Below are 9,225 nucleotides of genomic sequence, written 5' to 3' on the forward strand. Positions count from 1 at the left end.
GGATGTACATTTCCAAACTATAAGAGAAAAAAACAAATAAAATAAAACCTACATACAGCAACAGTGTTTTGTGTTGTATAGACTCCTATAATGTAAGTAATGGCCTGCTGGCCTGCTCCCTGAAATATCACTGGTTTGCTCATTTCTACCTGTATATATTCCTGCCAACCTAGCAGTTCGAAAGCACTTCAAAGTGCAAGTAGATAAATAGGTACCACTCCAGTGGGAAGGTAAATGGTGTTTCTGTGCGCTGCTCTGGTTTGCCAGAAGCGGCTTAGTCATGCTGGCCACATGACCCGGAAGCTGTACGCCGGCTCCCTTGGCAAGTAAAGCGAGATGAGCACCACAACCCCAGAGTCGGACACGACTGGACCTAATGGTCAGGGGTCCCTTTACCTTTACCTTTACCTGTATATATAGGGTGCCTACATTCTGCATTTGCAAATGGATTTAGATACCTATTAGGTCTATAAATTACCATATAGCATATATTCAACACAAAAAGCAGCGACACATTTCTGCAGCCTCAAAGAATCCTGGGAACTGTAGTTTGTTAAGGGTGCCAGGAATTGAAGTTGTGTGGGGATAAATTTCAGTTCCCATGACTCTTGGGGGTGTGCTTTAACCATATGGTGTGGACTCAGCCTACAACTCAGCACAGAGGAGGATGAGGACAAAACCAGAATTAAGTTGTGTGCTGTCATACATTGAAAGCACATGACACCGTCCCCCCAAAAAAATAATTCCAGGAACTATAGTTTGTTTAGGGTGCCAGGAATTGTAGCTCTGTGAGGTTAAACTACAGTACCCAAGATTCATGAGTGTGTGGCTTCAAATGTATGGTGTGTATTTATTATTATTATTATTATTATTATTATTATTATTATTATTATTAGCCTTGTGGCCCTGTGGATGAGGACTCTATATGGTGGTTTGTTTTGTATTTTGTTGCTTAGTTTACATGCTTCAATTTGCTTGTTTCACTTTATCAGCCTTCTAAGCAATGTGGGCAAATGGAGAGAAAAGGGCAGATCACAGGGAATGGGACTTGCTCTTAGAAAATTAAGCTAATGATACAAACAAGGGGCCAAAATTCACCTGACCCTTTAGGAGAAAGTGGCTTCCTTTTTCTATGGCACCCCAGTCAGAGGGTTACTGGGGTTAAGTGCCATTTTTATTGTTTTACAGGCAGCTGCCCTAGACAAAGAGGGAAAGTGAAGGGGACAGGAGATCCAATGCAAGGGATGTAGGGAAATTAAGCGAGAGCGAGTTTGAAAGGGCACCCAATCAGAGAGGGCAACAGATGGTCAACTTGGGCAATGCAAAACCCCGGAAATAACAAGTTGAAGAAGGATCACCCTGTCCTTCGTAGCTCTATCCCGATTTTGGCTGTGCCTCCCACTTACAGTTTCCATGGCTTCTTTTCCAGAACTCTGGAGTTTACTGTAGTGGTGGCTAGGGCCCATTGGGACTGCTAGGACAAAAAGCAGTGAGCCCAAGAGTAGGGGGAGCCAGAGCCAATGGCAGGTGGAGTCAACCAATTCTTGTTTTATCCCCATCTACCTTTCCGCGGATGGTGCTGTGGGTTAAACCACAGAGCCTAGGACTTGCCGATCAGAAGGTCGGCGGTTCGAATCCCCACGACGGGGTGAGCTCCCGCTGCTCGGTCCCAGCTCCTGCCAACCTAGCAGTTTGAAAGCACGTCAAAGTGCAAGTAGATAAATAGGTACCGCTCTGGCGGGAAGGTAAACGGCGTTTCCGTGCGCTGCTCTGGTTCACCAGAAGCGGCTTAGTCATGCTGGCCACATGACCTGAAAGCTGTACGCCGGCTCCCTTGGCCAATAAAGTGAGAGGAGCGCCGCAACCCCAGAATCGGTCACGACTGGACCTAATGGTCAGGGGTCCCTTTACCTTTACCTTTCCACTGAGTTCTGAGTTCCTGAGACTAAGTTAGAGGAAGATGACTGCCAGCGCCACACTAACATTTTACCGACCTCTGCAACTATGGTCTGGTTTGCGTGTCATGCTAAGCCAAACCATGGCTTAATGTGAACATGCAACTGTGTTTAGCGTTCTTGCACAAACCACAAAATGTAAAGCTTGCCATCCCATAGGATCCAGCAGCACTCAGGCATCACCAGATCAAGAGAAGGAAAGGAAGAAGAAAAAACACGGGTTCTTCCCTCTGAATCATGAAGCAAATATGGGGACTGAATAATTGCTGCTGCATGAACCATTTAGGAAGTTATTTGTATAAAAGCACTACTATAATCATGGGATGGAACAAAAATCATACTGATTTCTTAGGCAAATAAGGGCTTATCATTCCTAGGTTCATACAGGCTAATCACCTTCTCAATGTGAACATTAAAAACATAGACTTCAATAATGGCAAATCGATTATTACAGTGAAGTATATCAGTATAGACCGAATGGGCTTTGTAGAAGGAAGGACAATAACAAAAAATCTTAGAAGACTGATAAATATTTTTTTAAATAGCAAAAAATAAACAACCCCATGTGTTATTGTTTTTAGATGCCAAGAAAGCACTGGAATGAGTTGAGTGGCCATACTTGTTTAAAACACTGCATTAATTGGGAGAGGAACTTGGGAGCTGGATAAAATGTTTATATTCCCAACCCATAGCCCAGGTGCTGGCGAATGGCCAATTGTCAGAAAGATTTGTTCTGATTAGAGGGATGAGTCAGTGTTGCCCTCTATCTTGTCTTTTATTTGCTATAGCCATCAAACCATTGGCTATAGCTATAAGATAAAATTTAAATATAATTGGTGTACAATATGGATGTTTGGCTTCAAAAACTGAAGAACGAGCACAGTTTGTAGTCTTTTTGAATGGACTGAAAAACTGTGGTCTGCTGTGACAATGATTAAATTAGCTGACTAAATGAGAATACAAGTCAATGAACCTATTAAATTTATGGAGAAATTGAGGTTCTTCTTCATGTTTTGGAATAGTAAGTAGAATGACAATGCAAAGCCATGTGTTGATTTTAAGTTATTGTAACATTATTATTTGGAGCCTCTGTATATTAATATAGTGAACATTTCTGAAATAACAACAACAACAACAACAACAACAACAACAACAACAAATTAAAACTGACTCTCATCTCTGAGTCATATCTCTGAGTGAAGTTGATATGGAGACCGAGTAATTTGCTGCTGCATGAGATTAGTGTCAGTACAGTGGTATGTCTCAAATCTGGTTTCTCTCTTTCCACCCCACCCTGCTTTTCTTTTTTTTTAAGTACCCAGAAATAATATGTGTGCAGAATAGAACACACATCTTCCAAAGGAAGCAGAGCTGACCTCCCCACTGTGGGTGGTGAATGCAGTTTTATTTAAGTGGACTTTTTCTTAGCTCCCAGTTTTTATTTAACATGCAACTTACATGCGATTGAATTGTGAGCGACTCCATATACATGTAAAGGGACCCCTGACCATTAGGTCCAGTCGTGTCCGACTCTGGGGTTGTGGCGCTCATCTCATTTTATTGGCTGAGGGAGCTGGCGTATATCTTCCGGGTCATGTGGCCAGCATGACTAAGCCGCTTCTGGCGAACCAGAGCAGCGCACGGAAACGCCGTTTACCTTCCCGCCAGAGCGGTACCTATTTATCTACTTGCACTTTGACGTGCTTTCAAACTGCTAGGTTGGCAGGAGCAGGGACTGAGCAATGGGAGCTCACCCCGTTGCGGGGATTCGAACCGCCGACCTTCTGATCAGCAAGTCCTAGGCTTTGTGGTTTAACCCACAGCACCACCCGCATCCCTTGCGTATACATAAGGTGCTGGGAAATAATTCAAATCAAATCGGGAATGGTGGGATGGAGCTGGAGAGTCCTTGTGGCCATTATTATTATTATTATTATTATTATTATTATTATTATTATTATTATGTTCCACCCAATTTCACTTATATGCATGGGGGCCCGGAACGTAACCCCCGCATATGAGTGGGGGGGACACCTGTATATCTACTGCTGATTTTAATTGCTGTCTGTTTAAGGCGTTGGTGGTTTTGATACTAAATTGTTTTTCTTCTCTTTTAGATTGTGGGCACCTCCAGGCTGACACTATTCTGCAATAGGCTCCATTCACAATACTGGCAAATCGTTCCATTCAAGTTGATCTGGTGCTCTTGCAAATTTGCTCTCCCTACCCTGCAAAAAAAAGAGGAACTTTCTACAATAATGAAAGTAAAAGAAAATGCACCAAAGTTTGCTTGATGCAATACAGTGGTACCTCGGTTTAAGAACAGCCCTGTTTACGAACTATTCGGTATACGAACGCCACGAAACCGGAAGTAGTGTCCCAGTTAGCGAACTTTACCTCGGTCCACGAATGGAAGTCGAACAGCGGCGGGAGGCCTCGTTAGGGAAAGTGCGTCTCAGTTTAAGAACGGCTTTGGTTTAAGAACAAACAGACTTCCGATGTTCAAAATAACATTTATAAAAAAAGCGGAGGCATTTTTGTTAGGGATTGTAGGACAAGACCTGCCAAGGAAAAGAAAGAATTTATTTATGTATGCAACAACAGCGGCAAGAGTCTTGATTGCACAAGGATGGAAGAATGAGGAAACCCTGACAAAAGAACAGTGGCAAGAGAAATTAATGAACTATGCAGAACTGGCGAAACTGACATGCAAACTACGAGACAAGGGCAACTGTGATTTTAAAGAAGAATGGGAACCTTCTACAAATTATTTAAAAAGACAACAAAATGAACTGGACTTCTTGGCAGGTTTTGAATAAAAAGACACAAATTTATTGAGGGTCAACATTGTAGATAGATAATATAAGGATGTATATAATTTTATAATATGCAGAAGTTAAAATTGGTTGAGAAATCAGAGAGAGGAGCTGAGGGAAGTCGTAGGGGGGAGGGAGGGGGGGTTTGTTGGGGAGGTGGGAGGGGGGAAATGGGGGGGATAATGAAGATGATTTGTTTGGATAATTTGTTACGTGAAAACTGTTAATTAAAAAAAATTAAATAAAAAAACATGAAAATACTTCCGGAATGGATTAAGTTCATAAACCGAGGTACCACTGTATTGTCTAACCTCCCCACAAAGAAATAAAAATAATTGGTGTTGTGTCTAACTTTCACACAAACTTCATGCAACTAGGGGATTGGACTGAATGATTCTTGAGGTCCTATCCAACACTACAGTTCTGTGATTTTATGAAATGAGGATGATTGCTCAATAAACAGGTTGATGTAAGTAACTGACTGCATTCCATACCATTTTTATTTGAATTTTAGCCACCTTATTTGCATCATTAAAAATGTTGAATTTAAAGAAATAAAAGTAACAGCAGCAGCAGCAGCAACAACAACAGAAAATAGTTTTCCTGTTTATTTGTTGTTGGTAGGTAAAGAAATGGCAGAGCGAATGAATCAACAGCAAAGACTCAAATCAACACTAAAGTCCTAGGAAGAGAGAGAGAGAGAGAGAGAGAGAGAGAGAGAGAGAGAGAGAGAGAGGGACTGGCATGTAAATAAATGGAGTTAAAACAAAGCAGTGTTGGTCAAAGGTGATCTTTTGAAGATGGATTCCAGCAGATGTCCTCAGGAAAGGAATCCCAAAGATAAGATCCTGAGGTTGAGAACACCCTGCCTCCAGCCCAATTCCAAGGGGACCACAAGGACAGGGCGCAAGCAAATGCCTGTCAGCTCCAATTACTGGATAGAAGCTACATATCCTATTGGCATTAAAGCAGCTCAAATGAATACAAGTTAAAGAAAATCTCTTTCCCCCCCCCCTTTTTTTTTTTGGTTTTGCTCTCCTTGTCAAAGACAGGATTGACCCGGCATCAGACCACAAGGAGGGCAGGGTGGGGAGCCAGATTAGAACTCAGATAAAGAGGGACAACTTTCAGGAGATGGGATCTTTCAGAGAGCAAACCTGAACATGCCTACTCGGAAGTAAGCTACACTGAGTTTGATGGGGCTTACTCCAAAGTCGGTGTGTAGAGAATCATAAAACTTTGGTTCCTAGCAGCAAGAAGGGAAAGCGTATCATGCTGTTACATACCTTCCAACATTTCTCCGATGAAAACAGAGACATCCCATTCCATAACGATAATTTTACTATTTATACCCCCACACATCTGACTGGGTTGCGCCAGCCACTCTGGGCAACTTCCAATATATATAAAAACAAAATAAAACATTATTATTATTATTATTTTAAAAAACCCTTCTCTTTACAGAATTGCCTTCAGACGGTTCAGGGGTCGGATAACTCTATACCCTCCAACATATGAAAATAGGGACATCCTAAGGAAAAGTGGGACATTCCAGGATCAAATTAGAAATTGGGGTGGCTTCTCTAAATCAGGGACGCCCCTGGAAAATACAGACACTTGGAGGGTCTACTATTAATGAGCAGGGATGGATGAATTCATCAGTTTTGGGTTTTCCTCGGTTTTCCAGTCTCACGGTGGGCAGGGGTATTTCTGCATCAGTTTGCAATTTCAAAATTCATCAGCATTTTAGTGCTCTTACTCATTTATTTGCAAGCACTTTCCCCAAATATAATGCACTTTTATATGTGATTTTTACTAGTGTTTGCCTTTTTATGTTCACTTTGCCCTAATATAATACATTGTTGTTTGCATGATTTGGTCGGAGGACTGCATCACAACATTTGGAGAAGCATTAAGGACAGCTGTGTTTTGGCCCGAGTATCAATTTGGAAAGTGCAAATCACATTTGTTGTTGTTGTTGTATAGTTGTTTAGTCGTGTCCAACTCTTCGTGACCCCATGGACCAGAGCATGCCAGGCACTCCTGTCTTCCACTGCCTCCCGCAGTTTGGTCAAACTCATGCTGGTAGCTTCAAGACCATCCATCTCGTCCTCTGTCGTCCCCTTCTCCTTGTGCCCTCCATCTTTCCCAACTTCAGGGTCTTTTCCAGGGAGTCTTCTCTTCTCATGAGGTGGCCAAAGTATTGGAGCCTCAGCTTCAGGATCTGTCCTTCCAGTGAGCACTCAGGGCTGATTTCCTTCAGAATGGATAGGTTTGATCTTCTTGCAGTCCATGGGACTCTCAAGAGTCTCCTCCAGTACCATAATTCAAAAGCATCAGTTCTTCAGCAATCAGCCTTCGTTATGGTCCAGCTCTCACTTCCATACATCACTACTGGGAAAACCATAGCTTTAACTATATGGACCTTTGTTGGCAAGGTGATGTCTCTGCTTTTTAAGATGTTGCCTAGGTTTGTCATTGCTTTTCTCCCAAGATTTTGATATGGGTATGGAGTTAGGAGACCCCTGATCCAAGGAGATAAGTTACTATACAACCTTTAGAAGAAAGCTGAAGGCTATAGGGAAGGTTTTTTTAAATGTTTAATGTTTTATTATGTTTTTATATGGGACGGGGGTGGTGCTGTGGTCTAAACCACTGAGCTTTGGGCTTGCTGATTAGAAGGTCGGCAGTTTGAATCCCCGCAACAGGGTGAGCTCCCATTGCTTGGTCCCAGCTCCTGCCAACCTAATGTTCGGAAGCACATCAAAGTGCAAGTAGATAAATAGGTACCGCTCTGGCGGGAGGGTAAATGGCGTTTCTATGCGCTGCTCTGGTTTCGCCAGAAGAGGCTTAGTCATGCAGCCCACATGACCCGGAAAAACTGTCTGCGGAAGTGGACAAATGCCGGCTCCCTTGGCCTGTAAAGCGAGATGAGCGCTGCAACCCCAGAGTCGTTCGTGACTGGATTTAACTGTCAGGGGCCCCTTTACCTTTATGTTTATGTTTTTATATACGTTGGAAGCTGCCCAGCGTGGCTGGAGCGGTTAACCCAGCCAGATGAGTGGGGTACAAATAATAAAATTGTTGTTGTTGATTAGGATGTCCCCATTTCCACCGGAGAAATGTTGGAGGGTGTGCAAGGTCCCTCCTGAAATGGCTATTTCCTCTAAGAAGCATCCGTCAAGGTTTACATGTTCCTTTGTGTGTAACATGCAGTTTGGGCAACAGGTATCTATGTGTGTGTGACACTTGACACACAGGAAGCAGCAGTGGAGGCTGTTCCTTTAGAGCCAATGGGGCACTGCTGCCCCACAAACCTCAGTCTGCCTGCAGACGGCCTTCACCCGCCTGCCTTCTTACAACCGGTGAGTGTGCCACCATTTGCCCAAGGAAGTTTGAGGTGAAATTTCAGCCAGTGGGGGCATGTGCAGAGGTGGTCTCCTTTGCAGCCATCTCTCTCTCTCCCTCCCTCCCTCCCTCTCCCTCTCTCTCCTGCACAGGTGACCAAAGCTCGTAACACCCATAAACCAGTTAAGACCATAAACCAGTTAAGGCCAATTCACTTGACCTAATTGGCATGCGGAGAATGTGGGCCGCATTGGATGTGCACAAAGCCCGGCACATTCTCAGCATGCCGCACTGGGAGCACAGATTGGCCCCGGGGCTTTGAGTCTCTGTCATTCCTGGGATTCTGTCCTCCCATGAACAAGCGCTAGACTTACTTCCAAGTAAACAGGCCCAGGATCAAGCTGTTAGCCTCTAAGGCATGCTGCATCTCTTATGCTTTTTGTCCTTGTTGTATAGAGTGGGTGAGATGGCCTAACGTGTTTGATGCATTAGTTAACTCTACTCAGTGAAGACCTGTATTCACATTTCACCAGGATTCAGAAGTGCAACAGTAAAAGATCTTATTGTTGTTAGCCGCCCTGAGCCCGGCTTCGGCTGGGGAGGGCGGGATATAAATAAAATTTATTATTATTATTCCTTGTATACATGCAGCCCTCAATTCAGGGGTGGGGAACCTCAGGCCTGGGGGCCAAATGTGGCCCCCCAGCCCTCTCTGCCTGGCCCTTGGGACTCCCCCAGGCCACACCTCTTACCACCTCTGCTTTGCAAAGCTAAAATTTATTTTAATTGCTCCAGCCACTTTGGCCTCTGGACCACCCACCATTTGCATGAGGCCCCCATTAGGCTGCCCGGAAAAGAATGCGGCCCCTGGACTGCAAAGGTTTCCCCACCCATGCCTTAGCCCCTTGCAAATAGTCTAGGATCCTGAGGATCCCAGATACCTTGGCCTCAAAGAAACTAACAAGCTCTTTGAGAGCCGAGAGCCGATTGCTCACAACAACCAAGACAGCCACCCTTTGTGCCAATACACTAGTTTTTATGTATTTATTTCTAAATAGAAAATAAATAGGACCAGCTTGCTTACTTTCTACTTTCATACTGTATTT

This window comes from Podarcis liolepis (genome assembly GCF_965112155.1).
Source record: "Podarcis liolepis genome assembly, chromosome: 15".
Classification (NCBI taxonomy): domain Eukaryota; kingdom Metazoa; phylum Chordata; class Lepidosauria; order Squamata; family Lacertidae; genus Podarcis; species Podarcis liolepis.